At 39.7% G+C, this 21,111-nt stretch overlaps 1 protein-coding gene across 3 annotated transcripts in view; it reads left to right on the top strand.

Moving 5' to 3' along the window:
- Window positions 1-6,322: 6,322 nt before the first annotated feature.
- The window catches only part of cdh11 (cadherin 11, type 2, OB-cadherin (osteoblast)), a 137,001-nt gene continuing 122,212 nt past the window's right edge, over window positions 6,323-21,111 (top strand). For all 3 annotated transcript variants that reach the window (XM_030156096.1, XM_030156095.1, XM_030156097.1), the window contains exon 1: window positions 6,323-6,864. The gene's annotated coding sequence lies outside the window, so the exon portion shown is untranslated. The remainder of the gene's footprint in view (window positions 6,865-21,111) is intronic.

Consider the following 21,111-nt stretch of genomic DNA (forward strand, 5'->3'; position numbering starts at 1 on the left):
TCTTTCTTTCTGTCTAAATTGATTTTAAGCTTGTGTTTCTGTTGCTTTCAGTGTGTGCCTCCACTTGTGTCCATGCCTTTATACGTATAGTTCTTGGGCGTATGAGTGTGTGTGTATCCCATGGGTGGCCTGAGACGCTGAGAATATTCCCTTACTGTTTGGGGTTTTTGGGTCAGCGTGTTCAACAACAGAATCGTCTTTCGACTCCAGACGAATGAACTGCTGCCTCAGCTGAATGTTTACAACATGAGACTGCAGGATCTCATTGTGGCCACCGCACAGAGTAGTACTGTCCATCTCCACACTGTGCAATGTTTCAGTTTCAGATGTTTTCTCATGACATACATTAATGTAAGTACTGTGCCAGTGATTGCTTAGAGTGTTAACGGGACAGCTTGTGGTAAAAAAGGCCGTGGTTTACATTTTGTTGTGGATAAACCATAAGAGAAACATGATCCCTTATATTCAATTATCACTTTGTTTTCTCTTCTTGTTTCTTATTTCTGCTGTCCTGGGATTAAGAATATGCTGACCACAGTCTTATTGTTACTAACCATTGTGCAAATTCACAGAGCATGACTCCCTCGTGTAAGTTTATAAAGTGAGAGGACACTGAGGAAATTCAGCCATGATGCATGACATTTTTAGCATGAGCATGCACTCAGGGAGATGACCTGACAGCCCATCTTGGAATGACTGTACTCCAGAACACAGAACTCCAGAATACAGCTTGTTAACAAAGAGTAAACAAGTATATCGACAAACATAAATAAAATTGATAGTAAACAAGTGTTTACATACTTTGTTATAAATAGGAACTCTCGTTAGATGTAAAAGACAGTATTTCCTTCAGCATCAACACATTTTAGATCACTGCACTATACACACAGTAAAAAAAAAAAAAAAAAAGAGAACAGAATCATTTTTCAAAAAGAGAAATTTTGGATTCTGTCAAAATGGGGAAAATGGCCTAACAATTGTAGCCATAATGTTCTCTTGTCTAAAGTTGTTTTTTCTGAGGTGAAATTTGGTATAATTTATCCTCCCTCAGCACTGGTAAGAATGGTGAACACAAACACATATAAGCTTCAAAAGACATGAAACTCTGGCTTTGAAAAGTAGAAACAGCAGAGCTCCTCTTCCTCTTAGTATTGCTTTGCGCTTTCTTCTACTTGAACGCCTCTGCCATGGAGTGTAAACAAATATAAGTAGACTCTATTTATATTTAGATTTACCTTCACTAGATCTTCCAGATGCTACATATTATAACTGGTTACAAAAAGCTTGAAAAGCCAGGATGGAGGAATGAAGAGCTGTTGCTATGGAAATGATAGACCTTCTTGTCTGGTTGCATTACTGTCAAGTGGCAGGTTTTCAGAATGTTGCAGACTTCAGAATTCATGGTGTAAACAGGACTTATAGTGGGTAGTGGCGTTGGGAGGTGGGGGCTTATGTTTGAGGTTTGGAGTTTGAGTCATGTTTAAACTTACAGAGTTTGAGTTGCTGCCATTAAAATTAAGTCTAATGTTCTGGATATTGGTAAAAATTAAAAAAAAAAAAAAGTCCTACACACCAATATTTCATTTGACCACTTTAGCTTTCATCAGTACATGCATTTGCCTTGGCATCATTTCAATAAGTTTACGCAACCTTTATTTCCATAACTTCGGGGCGGCCATGTCTCAGAAGGTAGAGTGGGTTGTTCAATAGCCAAAGGGTTGGTAGTTCTAATCCTGCTCTGTCACAGTCATGTGCCGTTGTGTCCTTGGGCAAGACACTTCACCTGCCTTGCCTCCAGTGTCACTCACACTGGTGTATGAATGAGTGTGAATGTTTGATGGTGGTTGGAGCCACGCTTCCGTCAGCCTGCCCCAGGGCAGCTGTGGCTGCAAACATAGTTTACCACCAGCAGAGTGTGAATATGAGAGCGAATGAATAATGGATCAAAAATGTATAGTGCTTTGGGTGCCTTGAAAAGCACTATAGAAATCTAATCCATTATTATAACTTTTTGGACACATAACATTACTGAACCTAGACCTGACCAACGGAAGACACCCCAGATCATAACACTACCCCCACGGGTTTGTACTGTCGACACGAAGTATGATGGAAAATCACTTCATCCATGTTAGGGTTAGGCTACTTACTGCATCAGAATTAAAGAACTTGTTGCAGGTGCAACCTATTCATCATTGCAGTAACTTGTTTGACCAGGCTGGGTACATCATATGCTGTTTCACCCTTAAAGCTGGAGTTTTTGATAGCATTGGGCAAAATTTCGCTTTTAGTGTATTGTAATTCAAGTGGTCTGAGAGGACATGAGACATAAGCCTCTACTCTATTGTTGTGTTTTCAGTCTATAGAAAATGTATCTTGTGGTGTGTATGATTTTGTCTAATCATAGGTGTTTTCATACAGGTAGGGGGATTAAATAAGTGACTGGTCTCTCCAGCTACCGTTCACTGATCTGAATCTGTTACATACAATATGTATGTGATTCTACGGCTCAGTTCCACGTGTGTCTTTGGATATGGACAAAGAGGAAAAAGCTACAGAAGGAAGGTATGTTTTCCTTCTGATTTCAGCCCCAGTACTTTTAAGAAAGCTGTTTATGTGTCATGTTAAAACCTTGCAAAGTTTACATTAGACAATGCCAGATTTTAAAATTTTCAACTGTACATAAAGTCTTTATGCAGCATGTGTTGCTGTGCTACAACAAGGGCAACTGCATTATGTCCATGTTATACTGATGCATCCAGGAGCCAGCTGGCTTCTGTTCACAGTTCCAAAACTGGACAAAACCCTCAGACAAAACTTGGGTCAAGCTGCTGGCAGCTACGGAGCACAGCTGTTGGGCTACCTGTGCTAAGGCTGTCTACAGTAAAGATGTCATAGAACATTTTATTTGACGACAGTTCAAACATAGGTAACGGTGTTAGAATCTCTCCAAGGGTGGGATCTACAGTATTTATTCCTATGATATGATATCTTCTAGTAGCTGGGAGTGCTATAATATTTGGACATACATGTCAGTCTGATGCTATTTGTAAAAAAAACAAAACTGCATATAAATTGACTTTTTTGGAGAAAAACCTGAAGTCACATGTCATCGTCAATAAGAAAATGTAAAAATGAAACAAAAAAAAAAAAAAACCTTGTGTGTGTGTGTGTGTGTGTGAGCTTTCAAGGAACTGAGCTAGAGGACTTTCAGCTAAGAACCATTCTGCTATTGTGTAATATGGGACAAAAGAGATACAGTGTTTTCACAAAACATCAATAGGCCACAGCCACGAATTAACTCTCAGCATGTCATAAAAACTATCGGGTTCTGTCACAGCAGATAAGACGTTCTAACATCAAGAAGTTTTATGAGTATATATAGCAGGAATTTCATTGTTTATTTTTGCCAGATTTTACTAGTAAGTATTTTGTTGTAAATCACCCATTCATGGGAAAAGTATTGATTACCCTCCACTAATCAGCCTAAACCTAACCTTATAAATGGATCCTAAATCAAAGCAGACTCAGTCTCCATACATTGTGATTATGCTGCTTGTGCTTTTTCGTCCTTCAACATCTTTCCTAAATCTTACTACAATTCCTTTGTTTAATAGCAGAAAGAGCAATTTGATTTGTTGGAATACAGTTGTTATTGATGATTATTTACTTTGTCTTAAAGCCACTCATGGTCGAATCATCTGTTCCACCATCTGTCCATCTTCATCTTGACGTGTGAATTAGAGTCAACTGTGGGTAATTGTCACTGCTCGGTCTTCATATTTTGATCCATATGCCACTGAGATTCTAGTATATACCGACTAGATCTAACTATTTGGCTATGTTTTATATGACTGGAGCTGGAAGAGCCTAGGCATTGGATATGGACCAGGCAGAGCAGCATGAGGGGAACTCAAGCAGACAGGCTTAGAGCCCATCCTCCATAGAGCGTACACCTGAGCCCACGTAGATTTTTCCTTAAACAGAAACACAAGTCTGCAACATGGAAATGAGCACACTTTAGTTATCATGGATATAGGCCAGTGTCTCTCAACCTTTTTTGGACAAAGGCCCACTAATGGGATCATGAGCCTCCTGCCGCTCCCTCTATTCCTGGAAAAGTTTGGGATGGGACGTGTGTGTGTGTTACGCTAAAAGTAATGCGACAGACCTGCATGTGGAGGACATGGTGGGTTATATAGCTCTGTAGATAGACCTCATCATTTCCCACCTGCCACCCCCCGAAAACAAATTAGCAACCGAGGGTGTGTCTTTCAGGGTCTTTTTCGCACTGTTGCATGTAGACATGGGGGGAATCTGCTGCATCCCCTTTGAACTAATAGCCCGTGAGTCCGTGGCTTTTCGTATGGTAGTTATGGATTTTTCGTTTCCCTCCCATTCTGTGCTCGCATCCCCCTGGGAGACTGTTTTTTTTTTTACTCTCAATTCTTTATCATGGCTTGGAAAAAATTATACTCATATTTATGTATCAGTGGTTATTGAGAATATATCTGAAAAGACAAATTCAGTCTCAATTTAAATGAATATCCATTGTGGTTGGCCCATGATGTGGAGTCCATTCTTACCCCATAAAGACCCAAACAGCCACCAGCGATACAAACTATCCACAGATATAAATTGTTTAATACCTGTTGATCCATTGATCCTATCAATTCATGTAAATAATTGGTGCAAAATGCACTTTGTCATATTTTCATGGTCATCAGATATGACCCATTTGGATGTTCAGAGGCTCCGTAGTTACTGTGGAAACACCGTCATCTTCTACAACATTGATTCACCAGTAAAACCCATAGAGTTCGATCATTGACAGTGGATGGACCTACGTGTTTTTATTTTTACATTCAGTTATTGATATCTTTGCTGAAAAAGTCACTTTTTCTTCAGTTTTCTCTGCTTTGATATAATTAGCTTTGAATTTACTGTGTTTCCATGAACATCTGCATGATCTGTGAATTAAATGTAGGGAAATTTACACTAAAAAATGCAAAATACAGAGGATAATATTTTAAAAAATGATTAGAAATCAGTTAAGGAAGGTAGAAATAGAGAAAAATTCATTTTGGGAACTGACACAAAAGTAGCACTGGATCTGTATGGGTTAATTTTGGCCCCTTCTCTGATTGGGTTTGACACCACTGATGTAGAGGTTCAAGTGTTAATAATGATGGATTTAATATTACAGGTTTTATGAACAACACCATGATGTACAGAAGCTGAAATGGGCGGGATGAAAGAACAGACAAACATTTGTTTTTTAACGGTTGTATACTGAGTAAAATCTTTTAATTGTACTCTATAAACCACTAACACTTAAAATAAAGCAGATTTTACCAGCAATTCTATTTCCTGTTCTGTTTTGTGTTACTTTTTTCCTACTATATTTTTCATTTATTTTTTGTAATTTTAATTCCCCCCTCCCCCACTGCTAGTTTCAGTTGCCACTGACTTAAATAACTCTGCCCCAAACATCAGATGCACAAGCACATGAATAAAAGAAACCTCTTGAAATCCCTCTTCCAACACATTTTCCTCTTATCCTCTCATTGGCCAGGTGATTTTTTGAAATGCAACTTTTACTCAGCCAACCCCTTCTTGTGGGGAAAAAAAAGGAAAAGTGAAAGGGGGGGGGGGGGGGTTCTTCCTCAGTCGCCCCTCCCTGTGTCTCCTGTCATTGGCTGTCTGCGGAGTTTCTTATTCTGCCCCGAGGTTGGACGCTGCTCTCAGCCAATGAGCAAAAAGCAACTGTTGCATTCATTTTCCCTGCAGGCTTTTACCATCATGCTCCTCTTCATCTGCTACTGGAACTGGTGCAGCCGCTGTCATGATCCCGTACTTATGAAATGTTCCTTTTGGTATCAGAGCAGAGTGGAAATAATGTCACCTATAGACTTCTGCACCACAAAGCAGCAACGTTTTTTGCAAACACTCCCTGTGTGTAGCCTGGAGTAGCCCTATGAAATCATATAGTGCAATTTTTAAATTTGATCATTTTACTTTAATCTGTGCTGCTCAGAATTATTTATACATTCTCAGTGTGCACCAACGACTTTGGTATTTCAACAACAGAGATATTACGCATTACAGTAGCCATCCAGGATTTAATCCAAGTGAGGTTTAAGGAGAGGGAATTGAAACTAAGAGGAGAGAGAGGGTTAGTCTAGTTTCCAACGCCCTCCATCGGCAGCGATCTCTCTCTCTCTCTCTCTCTCTCTCTCTCTCTCTCTCTCTCTCTCTCTCTCTCTCTCTCTGTCGCCGCTGTGCGCCCGTTCTCCTTCCCTCACACCGCTTCTGAGGCTCTTGGAGGGAGGACGGATAAACGGCGCTGACAGTCTAACCGGATTTGATATACCTGGCTTGGCTCTGGAGGAGGGGAGAGGAGGGATGCGACTGTGATTCCCCCCCCCTCTCTCTCTCTCTCTCTTTTTTCCCCCCTTGTCTGTCTGTCTGTCTGTCTTGTCACCCACCTCCTCGGCAACACCACTATACCACCAACTCACAACATCACTTCTCGGAACCTATTCGAGACGCACCAGTTGTGGCTGCTTTGGTGCTTTTTTTTTTTTCTTTCTTTTTTTATATCTTATCTTCAGCGGATAAAGAACATACTGGGGTTTGTGCGTGGGGTTGTTTGGCTGTCACCCCCCACTCCATTTCTGTTTCTCTATTCTCAAAAACTAACATTAAAATAAAAACTGGGTTTCCAATCAGTGGATGTGTTGGACGTCTGACAGATAAAGAAGCAATACTAGTTGAGAGACCGTTTTCTACTGGCTTGTATGTATTGGAGGAATTTCCTCGGAGTGACGGACTGCGCGCAGAGTCTCTCCTCTGGCTTTCAAGGTAAGGAATGTTTGAGTTAACGGACCGGAGTTCTTTATTTCACCACCAGTCTCCATTCATCGTTTCCCCTCTATTCCTCTGTGCCTGTGTGGTTTTCCTCTCCTTTTCACTGTCCGCGCGTCTCTTTCTGCAGAGGCTTTTAATTTTCTTTCTTTTTTTTTTATTTTTTTTATTGTTATTATTATTAAAAATATTGTGCGTCAAAGCAGACTAGAGAGAATATGAAGAACTAAAATGTTTCTGCTCCTATGATGCTGGGCACATTCTGGTTTAGACTCTGGATGCCTTTGGAGAGGACGACGCACTTTGTGATGTTTGGGATTTCCAACCTAATTCCCCTCGGAGCGTTTGCGCATTAAGCGGTGATGGTAATATAGATTTCAGACTTGGGCGCATTTGTTGTGCTGCTGGCTGTAACAGTGCAGACTTTCCTCGGCCTCTCTGGATGACGGTTGAATTGTGCGGTTTGCACATCACAGCTTGTATTTTTTTTTTTTTTTTTTTTTTTTTTACAAAGCGCTGCCTGTGTGCGCGTCTCTACATATTTGCGCTCTTCTGGTGTCGTGCGTGTTTGAGTGCGCATCAGGACTGCGTGCGTGCGAGTTGTGGATGCGTGTGTCTGGCCACGTATAGTGGTAAATCTCGGTGTATCGGCTCTGTCTTTCGCTACGTCTGTGCCTCCCGGCTTCGCGCAACGGCGACGCACAACTTTTCTCCAGGTTGGGTGCGTGCCTTTCACGGTCACAAGACGCAACCCAGTATAAGAAGTGCACAATAATCTACATAATCACCAAATATACAAACAATCCGGACTTTTCAGATGGGGCTGTATTTGCATTTATCCGAAATACGTGTCGTAGAACTCCATTAAGTCAACATTTTAGACTTTCTCCCTCCTGCCAGTCTGCGGACTTCATTATCGCTTTATTGGATTAAGATCCTGAAATGTGCACCTCGGAGGTCTCCATGTGTTTTATTATTCAGCCCATTTGAATACTTCAACAGGAGCTGCGTCCTTGCCGTTTTCCGTGTGCGCCAGAGCCGAGTGAAACTGCATGAAAATTGCATTCAGATCACTTCGCCCGTAGGCTCATTCAGCCTCATCCCGCACTCAATTAGGTCCGTGCGTTCTGGTTATCGTCCCCCATCACCCACCACCACCACATCCCCCACCTCCCCCCATCCCCATCCCCTGTAGAGCCACATTAGATCATTTTTTAATTGTATGGCACGGGGCTGCTACTTCACATCTCCACTGTCCTTGTGTGTGGCTGCTCTTGAGATGGATGGAGCTTCTTCGGAGTAAAGTGAGATATCGGAGGGTAATTTGGGCAGCTGAAATTCCGCTGCGTTTTCAATGGGGAGCAGAGAGAGGAGAAACAGGCGTGGACTGTAGGGGCTGCACGGTCTTTGGTATTCATGGCACAACTCAAGATTGCTGCTCTCAAGCAGGCAATAATCTCTCTCTCCCTCTCTCCATCTCTTCTACTTCTTCCTCTTTCCTTCTGTCTTCCACACTGTTGCGCTGCAAAACGTCTCCCCTCTTTCCCACTTCACCTTCTCCTTTTCTCCCTTTGCGTTTTCATCCACCCCCTCTTCTCTCCTTTCTTCCTCTCCTTCACTCCGACTCTCTTAATCTCTCCTTCCTCCTCTCTATTTTCTCCAGTCTTGGGGGAGCCATTGAGAAAATTATTTGCTGTTGTTGTGTTATATCCAACAGGGGGGTTTTCTACCAACAAGGCTCAGCTGGTGTTGCTTTGAAAAACTAATAATAATAATAATAAAAAAGAAGAAGTCTACAGCTGTCAGTTGAGAGAGGGATTCTTCTTCAAATGTATTAACTGTTTGTAAAATGAGAAAAAGCTTTGGATTTTATTGTGTTACACTCACATGGATACTTTGGCAGTAGTTTTCAGTGTTGCAACAATATTTTTAATGGTTTTTCTCCTAACTCATATTAGGTGGTTACACACTGTTTATTTTTCGCCCCCTGGTACTTTGTTAATTATCTCTGTGAGTAGTCAATATTGCAGAAATGATGATGATGAAGAAGAGAGGAATTCCCCTTTAGCATTATTTTGGTTCACATCCGTCTCAGCTTTTGGTTTACATCATGGTTTTGGAAAGAGCGAGGCCTCACAAGAAAAGAATTCCCCCTAATTTTTCACGAGTTAAATTGCCGCTTTTTGACTTTTTATAAGATTCGGTTTGAAAATTCTACAGGGCGTTTGCTGTAAATGACATCCTGTAGCTGTTACAGGCAGTGATTTTGGTCGGAGTAAAAGAAAGGATGGATGCAAAAGGCCAGGAAAGAGGAGCAGGAGGATGTGGTCTGCGGAGGATATGAGGAGACGGGAGGCCAAACAACAGGGGCAGGCGGTCGGAGGAGGAGAAGGAAAGAGCATGACTCCTATTAGGATATGAGGAGGAAGAGGAGGAGGTAGGAGAGGTGGGGAGAGGAGAGGAGGGCAGCGTGACTTCTATCAACGGTGGATTTTCACTTTTATAGAAGCCGCTGCCGTCTGAGCTGAAACGAGATCTGCAGTCTTCACTTTGGCAATCACAGGAACAAACATAACTGTTTTTTTTTTTTTTTCTTTTTTTTCTCTTCCCACAAAAGTGTATGGCTTTACGTCTGGGAAAGTGATCATATGCCTTAAAAGCTAGCAGGACGGAGAAGGGGAAAAAAAACACAGAATTTCCTTGTACCAGAACATCTTTGTGCTATTTAAGGGTTGAGCGCTGTACAGAAAAACTGGCTTGGATGACAGATGAAAGTGGGATGGGTGAGGTATCAGATTTTTTTTCCACCACTGATGCTCAGCCAAGAAATCACACGGATACTGACACAGAAATGTCGTCAGATTTTGCTGGGATTCGTCGGTGCAGGTTTCTCAGGAGGGAGGGCCTGAAGATGTCATTTTGCAGAAGAGACAATTAAACCTGCAAAAGGTGTTTGTAGAGGCGACGAGCAGAAACACACAGTGAAACCCATGAACATTAAGTTGAGTCAATTCTAATCCACACCAACAGTCATGCTTTGCTTTTTGCTGTGTGGCTATACAATCCAGCAAAATACAATAAGTGTGTTCCGTCTTTATGAACAGAAGAGTCAGACCAGCTGAGGTCATGTCAGTTCTCTGCTCCTGTATTGATTGAACAGATTAAATCCACTTCTCTTTTCCCCTCTTTGTGCCTTTCTGCTTCATATTTCAGCAGAGTAACATAATAATTTAAATATTTCTCATTCATCAACCGTGCAGGCCAATAAGGAATACAGGGGTGAAGGTTAGTTTACATTAGACATTGGCTGACTGTGTCGCTGTTTCAACCTGAATATGACTTCAAGTTTGAGAAATTTTAAAGAAGACTGTGCTTTGATTTGTTGAAATCCTTGAATTGAATTTTTAAGGAAAGAGAAAAGGAGGGGGGGCAACCTTGCCAACTGGAATGAGTTTAAAGGCAGCTGAGTGCAAACAGTGCTGACGTAGCTCACCGGGGAGGCAGCGAGATAGAGGGATTAATTTATTACAGTGTAATCGTTATATTTATATTTAATTAAGCGCCAGCTGCTCATTCTCACAAGGCTCAGCGTTGTAAACTAGTTTCTTTGAAACCACAAAGAGGAGAGAGGAACAGAGAGAGATGCTGTTGAGGATAAAGATTAAGAAACAAAAAAGAGGAGACAGACAGAAGGAGTGGAGAGGGGAGGTGAATGCAGCCGAGGCAGCAGCAGACCTGGGCTCGGTGACGACAGAGGGAGCTGTTGGGCTTCGCTGCAGCGTCGGCCGCTCTCATCCACTCTGCTCTCTTTTTTCTTTTCTTTCTTTTTTTCTTTCTAATTCTCGGTCTGTTTTTTCCTTCTCTGTCTCTCCGAGGGCCAGCAGGAGAAATAGGGACGTGCTCCCCAGGGACAAGGGATTCAATCTACCCCTTCCCTTCCCTTCCCCACCCCATCCTATCCCATCCCTACCTCTCTACACACACACACACACACACACACACACACACACACATATACACACACACACACATATACACACACACACATATCTAGTCTGTCAGGGATAAGCATGTCCACCGCGACTGGCTTCAGTTACCTTTAGATTCCCATTACCTCCCATAGAGACAGAGAGGGAGGGCACAGAGTGAGGGGCGAAGGGGGGGCTGAGTTGTTTTTTCTCTTTTCCCTTTGCAGCATTTTGTTTTTCTGCCCTTCACTCACTGCTTCCACGGGCAGTCGATCAGATAATTGAGCTCACTTCAGTACCACTTCACACTGACTGTACTACTATAAAGACTTGAGAAAGAAGTTTATTAATTAACTTGCAAACACTTGATAAAAAAGTTAACTGACCTGTTGCTTGTCATGCAGTGAGTGCATATGTACTGCCATATTTAGGGATGTGCATCCATCTCCAGTACTCAGATGGGAGATACAGTGACCAGGTGTCCCACTTCATGTGTGACTGCACAACGTTTTGGTCCCATGTCCCACATATTGTGACAATGTCCCGCATTTTGATAGGAATCTGTGTTTAATCAGATTCTACTCTGGTTTTCTCCCAAATTTTAACAGAATGTTCAAAAATATCAAAATAAAATGTACATTTCTGCCCGTTTCCCTGCCCTGCTATTATGCTAATTTGTGGTTATTACTTTCATCTCTTTTACTTACTTCATCAAAGTAACGTGACTCAACTTTCAAACAAGGCAGTAAAGCTAACAAGTCCAAAAAACATCTGAACCAACATTTCACAGTCATGTTATGAGACCTTCCTAATTTCAGAAGGACACTAGTGTTGAATAAATGTTTAATAAATGCTTCATTATGGTTTGTTGTGAAAGTCAGCCATTGTAAGGCTGCACTGCAAATTCCCATCTTCCATTTCTGTCTATCTTGAACTTTCTATGGGCAGACATTTGCATTGCTAAAAACTGACCAGATGTGTTTGTCCCTGTACCAACACTGACTCATAGGTTCTGAATATGGATGTAGAGAGTTGAATTTCAAGTGAATTTCCCGGTACAGCTTTAGAGCAACTGAATCATAATATTCCAGTCCAGTTTTATGGAATTCCCCTTCAAACTTGAAATGAAGCTGTCTGGGTTCATTTCTTTAATGTAGGTGTTCAGTGCTAAAGAATGCAACTTCATACTATGTGATTAAGTTTCTTTAAATGTCAGTTATGTATGATGGATAATTCCGATTCAAATATACAATAAATCATTCCGATTCAGTTTCTCCTGACTCATATTGATTCCTGACTGTTTATCAGCTTCCTTTGCTCTCAGTTTCGTATTCTGTCCTTTCAGTCATTTATGAGACAATGGGAAATCAGGTAGATGTTGCGTTGATTCATAATTTCCTGTGGCAGCGTGATGGGATTATAACTCTAATCTCCAGTCTCAACCAGATTAAATGACAGAGTTAGTAATTAGTATGTTTGACCCCTAATCCCTTTAGTTGCCCTCTGGGGGGAAAAGACAGTGGATGATTTGTCCCCGTATAAACTGGAGTTATAGAAAGTCGGTCGGGTGGGCAGGTTGGTGGGCGGAGGGGGAAATGATTTCCTGGGTATCGGTGCGTGTGAAGACTGAGGCAACACAGCTACATCTGTTTTGTTGACACAGTTTCTTCCCCATACGTTAGTTTGATTTAGGCTTTTTTTTCTTGTGTTCATGCACTGTTTCAAAATTAGAACCATTCAGTTACATTATCCAAAATGTCAGAACATCCTAACATTCATTAATGAATCCTTTTAAAATCCATTGTTCAGCTCAAAACCATCTGTTTTAGTCTAATCAAAGTGTCTGTCCAACTGTGTTTTCCATTGATATCAAAATAAATAATTATTATTATATGAGCTGTTGCTGTCAGTCTTTTGTATGCAGTTACTCTGACCTGAAAATAGGGCTAAAGCGGCATTTTTCATCATTTAGTTAGGCTTTGAATTCTTCATTTTACATCTGTAAAGACATAGCTCGAGAAATTGCACACTCAGTTGATCAAGATATTGAAAACAAGAATGAAAAGTGTTTTTTACTTTCTTTTCCAATGTCATGCAGATTATTTTATGGATGATATGGAGTTATATTAGGGTTATATTTAAGCGTAAGTACAGACGTGGCTGAAAAACTAGGATCGATTCCAATGAAAGACTTTGAAATGTATAAAATACTCAGAAACATACCTCAGAAATGTGAAGGAAAAAAAAAAAAACCTGGAGTAACACAGTTTGCAAAAACATAATTTGTGTCACTGCCAAAAGTTTAGGCCAAGAAGGTAGTTTACGCTGTGATTCAGTAATATTAAAATCAGTCTAATAAACACAGATTGGCCTTTCACTTCTGCTATAACAAACGTGACTGTTCAAAGGTTTATGTTTTTTATATTTACACGCTTAACTGAACATGTACTCTAAATAGGAGGGGAAAATAATCAAATATCATTCACTGGTTGATGATATAATTCAAAACATCAATACTAAATGTGGTAAATTTTCTGAAAATGAGTGGTGGAGTTTTATTTATGTCTTGCATAAGGTCCCCAAACTTAATGGGTTCACACAACACCATAAAAGATGTATTACATTACAGTTCATCACAGACTGAGATTACCTTCAACAAACTATTTTGTCTTCTCTCTCAAACTTGGCAAATAAAGTTCACTTTAAAGGTTTTTACAATAAAACCTAAAGATGTCAACATAAATCGGGGGCATTTAAGCTGTTGTGTAACAGGACAGTTAAGCAACAACAACTACAAAAGTAATTTCATCCAGATCTCTTTCCTGAACTTTCTATACTGACTAGTTATTACTGTCAGATAGTATCTCATTGCTTTGTTTATTTCATTTGCCAACAGACAATTTTTTTCTCCACCGATAATTAATATTTTACTTGTAGTGTTCTGAATATCACAAAGAGAAACCAGTTCTGGAAAATGACAAAAAAAAAACATCCAAATAAAACAGACATTAAAGGTCATTAGTGGATGGACGACCATGTCAAATGTCCAAATTAAACACCCTTGCAGTGAATGTGTGTGTTATCTGATTGTGGTTGTATCACACAGCCCTGCTCACAAAAGGACAGTTAATATGAATAAATAAATCAAATGTGAAGTTAACGTGAGTGAGCTGGAAAATGCTTTTCATCTGGAGAAAAAACAGTAGCAGTGTGATTCATGAATATGTCTCATGCTTACATTATGGGATGAGGAAAGTCACACTGAAGTCATTTACGGTACGAGACAGAAAAGTCCACCACAAATAAACAACAGCAGAAAACAAGGACACCACATGAGAAACTTTCAAAAGTGATTTGCTGTTTTTTTTTTTTTTTTTTTAATAGCCTTGCAGCTTGGAAACCTACAGCACCAACAGCAGAAAAGTTTTTTCTTGTTGAAGCCCCTGTCAGTTATAGTCCAGGATTAGCCAGATATCTCTGTTAGTATGACCTTTTCTCTGAGATATGAGTGCGTGTGCAGGTCTGCCTGGGTGGATTTATCACCAGGTGATGATGCTGTGGTGTAATTGTGATAACAGCACAGCCCAGATCGATGTTAATTCAGAATTAATGACTGATTTCATCGATTTTACTATTGATGATTAGAATACAGTGGTGATGGGAATATTGACAGGATCAGAATGAGAATTGATTACTCTGGATAGGGAGCGATATTGATCAGAACATGCTGCATTTTTGCACTTGTGCATGTGTGTAAATGCTTTCTAACATACAAATGCACTTTATTTCACTGTATTTTTACACATGTTAAGCGTAAACATTCTTGCTGTGTATGTTTTCTTATCCATATTCACGTGCATGGGAGCGTGTCTGTGTAATTGGATGTAATTTGTTTTCTGTGACAGTTGTTAGGTGCAGTCAGGTGGTGCCTGCTCTCATGACACCAGTCACGAGAGAAAGAAATATAAGGTTGTTTCTTTATGGCCATTTTAAATGCATTTTTGCTTTGGTTGACAGTATTTAGCATGGAGAGAAGAAGCGAGAGAGGGAGAATAGAGGAGATGAATGAAGGTCAAGAACAAAGTTCATCTCGAAAATTAATTTCAGAAAGTTTTTCTTTTAGGATTGTGCCAAAACTGTGCCAGATTGGGGTCAGCAGAAAGAATTTTCTCTCTCTCTTTTTTTTGCATTTGTTTTATTGGCAATTAATAATTCACAGCTGAAAAGGCAGCCACTCTGTTCGACCCATTCTGTGTGACGTACGGTACAGTCGCAAAAAAAAAGAGTGGAAGAAAGAATGAGAGGCTGGTCACCGCGTGTGGGTCAAGGAGAGATTTAATGAGTCGTTTGCTTCTCATTATTCAAGATAATAATTAACAGTATGTATGTGTGTGAGTGTGAGTGTGTGTTCATATTCTTGAGAGTCATCAGTGAGTCGGTCATTCATAGCTGTTCCGTCTCACTTCCTCTCTTCTAGCGTCTTTTTTCTCTTGTCCACTTTTAGTTCAAGTTGACATCTTCTAATTGTTAATTTGATTCAGTTTAGTTACAAAAACCGTGAATCACTTATAAAAGTCTGTGATTTACTCAATTATGTGGGTGGTTAATTTAGTATTAGTTCATATCCACTGCCTGACTCTCTTGTCTCTTTGGTTTCTATTTTCTGCCACCTTCATCCTTCTGTCTTAGTTTTGCCAGTATAAGCACCACAGACACACACACACACACACACACACACGCTCTCACACAAGTCTGAGTGTGTTTTGCTGATGTTGTGCCACTCATTACCATAATTAACACAGTTATGTTAATTGTAGCGACTTAATTTTGCTGATGGAACACATTTGTAAAGGTGAACTCTATGGACAGACGGCTGTGGCCTGACAGCTGTGTGTGTCTTTGTGTGTTGTGTAGTGTATACATGTGTGCATCCTCAATTTGTGTTGTGTTCTGTTGGTGTTGGCAGCTGATGTATCACTTCCAAACAGGTGTGTTTCACCTGCAAACTATTTTTTATTTTTTTTTTGGCAGTACATGTGCTGATGCAGACATGTTGATGTTGAAGTAGAAGCAGGACACAGAGACATGGAATGTAGGACAAATATAACCACTGGTACCATGTATGTTACCTGTAAGACTTTCCCAAACTCAGGGTTGGGTTCCAAAATGAGTCACTTTTCATAAGGTCACCAATTGTCAGAATGAAATGTATTATAATAAAAGATGTGAATTGATTTCTCCAGTTAAAGCAGTAGAAGAGAATATCCTAGAGAAGTTTAGAAATGCTGAAATGCGAAATGCATAGGAGACTTTGGAAATGTAACAAGACAAAATTGACAAAAAAGAAGCAAAAGGACATTAAATAATGTGAATCATGAAAGAACAAGGAAAACAGGATAAAAAAACTTGGAAGTGAAATGTGATGACATAAAAATAGGTAAAAAAAAAAAAAAGACTTTCAGACACATTTTGATGATGGAATAGTCTGTAGAAATTAAGTCAATATGGCAAATAATATGTATTTTTGTACATTTGGGACACAAGACTGATTATTTGGGTCTTGAGCTGAAAAATTTTGGGAGGCGCTGCTGTAAGAGAATGAATTACTATATTTATATCCTCTGGGTATGTGGTAAGATGTTTAAGAACATACTACAAGAAAAAAACCTTGTATGTACTTATTTAAAACATGAGTTTACATATGGTAAATTGTTTTATATATAAATATTTGTATGGGCTAGACCTGTAGACTATAACATACAGGCACGTCTGAAGTACAATTTGAATCAATTTCCTTTAGGCCTGTAACGGTACACAAAATTTTCGGTTCGGTACGTTTTCGGTTTTCAAAGCCACGGTTCGTTTTTTTTCGGTTCGGTACAGGAAGAAAGAAAACCCCTCAAAATGTATTTCATACATTTGAATTTTTGAACATTTTTCCCCCAATTTTTGGACACAATAGAATATAGAGAAACAGGAGTAATATAATTCTGCTGCTATAAATCAAATAGAAAATAAAATAAATTATTAATATGACTAAATGTATTTTAAACATTAGTATAACACTTTTCCCTGAAAGGTAGTTTTGAACAAACAACAAAAATCTAATCACAGTTCTGTCAGTTTACAGTCTGCATAAAAATATCAACCAAAAAATTCTGCATGTAGTTCAACATTAACAGGAGGGTAAACTGGTATTCTGTTTTAACAAACTGAAGAGCAACATTGACAACAAACTTAACCAAATTATTTATTTTAGGACAGAGAACAAACTGTTTAGGACACTTTGTGTACTCGTGTGTGCGCGTGTGTGTGTGCGCGTGTGTGTGCGCGTGTGCGCACACGCAAGGTGCGATTTGTCTGGGGGATGGTTTGTTTGTTTGTTTGTTTTTGGTCGGAGCCGGGGGGGTGCGGTCCGGTCCATAACTAACGTAACTAACGCTGGCGTGAAACGAAAGTGAAACTTCATTTTTATATACTTTCAACGTCCAACTCCGAGTTCTATTCCTCTGGTATACAGCGTGCGTGAGAGACAGACAGACAGACAGAGCTAGTGTGTTTTAGAACTACCGTAGCTCCCAGGGGCCACACAGCGTTCGTCTTATCTCCGTTTCTTTCCTCGTTGTTGTCTTTCACTGGGACCTGAAGTGATCCCAAACTGGACTGTACTGATGGTGGAGGGTCTTCATTCTCTTCCTTCCAGGTTCTCATCATATTTTTTTTTTTTTTAACCTTATATCAGCTGCTATTTCGTACTTCAGGTCAATGTATACGTCCTTAAATATGTCCGTGTGAAACTTGCGCGTATTTAAAGTTCCGCATCAAACAATGTCTTTCGTTCCTTTTTCTTTTTCTCAACAGACTGTGCCGTTTCGGTACAACTGTGTACCGAACCGAACAGGTGTGTACCGAAACGGTTCGGTTCGGTACGTGTACCGTTACAGGCCTAATTTCTTTTTCCTGTTGTAAAATATAGAGTTGTCACAACCAAAACAGTTTTCTTTGTGATTCTGGAGGCCGTAGATGCCATAGATTTTCTGTTCTTGGTAGATTATGTAAATGTGTGCATTTTTTAAAAACATAATTTTAGACCAATATTTTCACAGTATTTACAATAGATGCAAGAAAGACAGCAAATACTATGTTTACATTTTCTAAATTGTGTGGTTTACGTCTGTGACAGCTCAGTGTGAAACATGACTCACCAGCAGGCACGCTAAACCAACAATTGAAATACCAACATACATAAACACATCAGCGATTCTGAGTTGTATACTTGTTCTTTCAGGATGCGCTGCAGTTGGCATTCCAAAATATGTACTATTTATACAGTATATGTATGTGGGTATACAATCGTGCCATCCTACTGGATTGCAATAGCTTCATACAGAGGATTATGAACAGGAACAGCAAGAAAAGCATGTCGGGTTGCATAATGTAGAAAGTGACTAGATACATTAGGACATGCTGTATTTGCCATGCCACTGTACTTGGGACATACTGAATGTTTTTAGACATATTAAATGGTATGGCAGTACCAGGGATTGGAATGCAGGGACAGACTTTTTTTCCGCTGTCGAAACACTGTCTCTTAAAAGACTCTTCTTCGCATATGGTAAATTCTTTTGGCTTTCCCTGATCAGAACGTTTCACGTGTGGAAGTTTCTCCAAATTGTACATTGTTAGTCATCGAGGACCTCGCCACATTAAACAGTGAGGTTTCTGCGTTCTGAATGAAGCAAAAATGTATACACTCCAACTTGTATTTTTATTCCAACCATAGACTGTGTTTAACAACCCGTGTTTTGAAGCCAGTAGCTTGGAATATGGCTGTCACCATATTGGCTTTTTGGTAGTGACTATATTTGGACACTTGATGCAGTGCTACAGAAGTGTAAGGGGTCATGAAGTAGCCGATGCTAATGGTGAAATGGCTCTTCAAATTATTTTAAGTAATTTTACTCTCTAAGTATGTTTTTTTTTTTTTTTTTGTTTTTTTTTTATAATCTTTTTATTAGGCCACATTTTCAGTATACATATCCTCTCAGCACAGGTATGAGCATTTTCAATTTTTCCAGTTTTCCAAAAAACACCTAACAAACAACAATTTAAACTTAAAAGAAAAAAAAAAGGAGAAAAGTAGTACCCCCCACCCACATTGGTCCACATTCACTTAATTACGAGTTATAGGTATTCTATTCTGTTACATTTTCTATAGATGTTTTATCAAAGTAAGAGGGGAAAGGCTTCCATGTAATGTAAAATTTCTCAGTTGATCTTCTGAGAGAAAATTTGATCTTTTTCAGTTTCAAAAAAGAAATTATATCCGTTATCCAGGTGTGTTCTGCTGGAGGTTTAGGCGACTTCCAAAGAAACAGGTTACATCTACAGGCAATCAAAAAAGCAAATGCTAACACATTTAGTTTCTGTGTGGTGAAGTTAGGATAATTCAGGGGGACTCCAAAGATGGCTATTGAGTAAAATTACATTCATCTGTCAGGAAATGATGCGTTTTATTAAATGAACCAAAACTCTGAAAGGCCAGCTTGGCAGGTTTGTCAATCACAGCCTGTCAAAGCAGACGTCAAAACTTTAAATACGGACTTGCTCGCTTATCAGAGGGTCCAAATAAAATGAATGAAACCAGAATGACTTGCAGAGAAAAAAAAATGATACAAGAAGTAACAGTCTATATTACCTCAGCCAGAAAAAATAGGAACTTAGTAAAATGAATTCACATATCATAGCATTGCTGTGTGTTTTGATCTACTGCATGATGATGCAGTAAAGATAGGTCCGCAACCCATTTTTGTGTCCTTACCCTAAGTCTGAGAAAGGTTTATCCAAAACCTGCAAATCCTGCATGGAGCTTATCTGATTGTGAACAGGGTGAGACAGAGGACTCAGCATCAGAGGGATGGGTCACGAGACACACAGATAAACACACTCGCTGATAGTTTAATGAAAAAATACACCGTCTTGGTGCGTACCGGTCTACAAAATCATGTAGCTGTGACCTAAATCTGACAAAAGAAAGTGTCTCTACTCAAATTTCCCTCTGCTTCACCACAGTTACACACGAATGTGGCAAATTAGATTAGGTGACAGTGTACACAGGATGAAAATAGATACATAATCAACATCCTTAACATGTTGCTTGAAGGAAGAATGCACGACAAATTGCTTGATGTGTGGTGCTTCTTGTGGGAAGAGAGACTCTGGCAAGAAGATAAAACGTGTATTTTCTGTAAGTTAGGGGCCTAATTACAATTTAGAACTTTAATATTTTATGAAGTGATCTCTTAGTTTATCTTTGTGAGAGGTGTTTCATCTCAGTTTATTGCAAGAATCTATGTTGCAGGTAGAATTTTTCCAGGAATGTCACTATAATGGAGTCATATTGACTGATCGTTCAATTTAGACATGTTTGTCTAGTCTGCGGCTGTGTGGAGGTGGTTCTGACAGCCTGACTGAGATGACTAGATACGTATTATTATTTTACCTGCATTGTGGGTGCGGTAGGAGTCAATGTCAGGTAATGGGATTTTTACCCACGATTTACCCGTCAAAGGGAAATGAAAGCTGCTTGACAAGGAGAATTGGGAGAATTTCATACAATTTGAAATGACGCCGAGGATCAGAACCAGACCCTAAGGGGCTCAGACTGTTTATAGTTTTATAAATGCGGTCTGTCTTACAGCGCATATCACCATCACTTGAATAAATATGAGAAGAGATGCCTCTTAGTCACACACATTCCAAATGTTTCAAAGTGCATGTGTGTGTTTCTAGCAGTGTCTGCTCTTGATGTCAGAGTAACGCTTTGATCACACTGGGACTTATCTAGTAGTTCTCATCCTCTCTTGTCCCAACTCATCTTCCCTTCGTCCCCTTCCCTTCGTCTTCTCCTTTGCTTTTTTCAACCCCTTCCTCGCTCCTCCTGTCCTCAGTGAGGTATTCTTGTCTTGTCTTCCTCTCCCTTCTCCGTCTCCTGTATTTTTCTACACTGTGCAGTAAATGAGCAGAAATAAAAGCTCACGTGAAGCTGTTTCAAAAAATAAACCCCGACAATATGATATATTTAATACACTTACAAGATGATGATGCATTCAAGTGCTGTCTCCTGTACAAGACACATTTAGTGATATTTAAGAAGATTTTCATACTCTACTCTCAAGAAAATAACTTAGATGAAGCGGTGTGAGATATGACGATATTAGATTGTGAAGGATTAGAACGTATCGACAATCTGACAAAGCAGAGAGATTGTGGAATC

Source organism: Sphaeramia orbicularis, chromosome 15 (assembly GCF_902148855.1).
Source record: "Sphaeramia orbicularis chromosome 15, fSphaOr1.1, whole genome shotgun sequence".
Classification (NCBI taxonomy): domain Eukaryota; kingdom Metazoa; phylum Chordata; class Actinopteri; order Kurtiformes; family Apogonidae; genus Sphaeramia; species Sphaeramia orbicularis.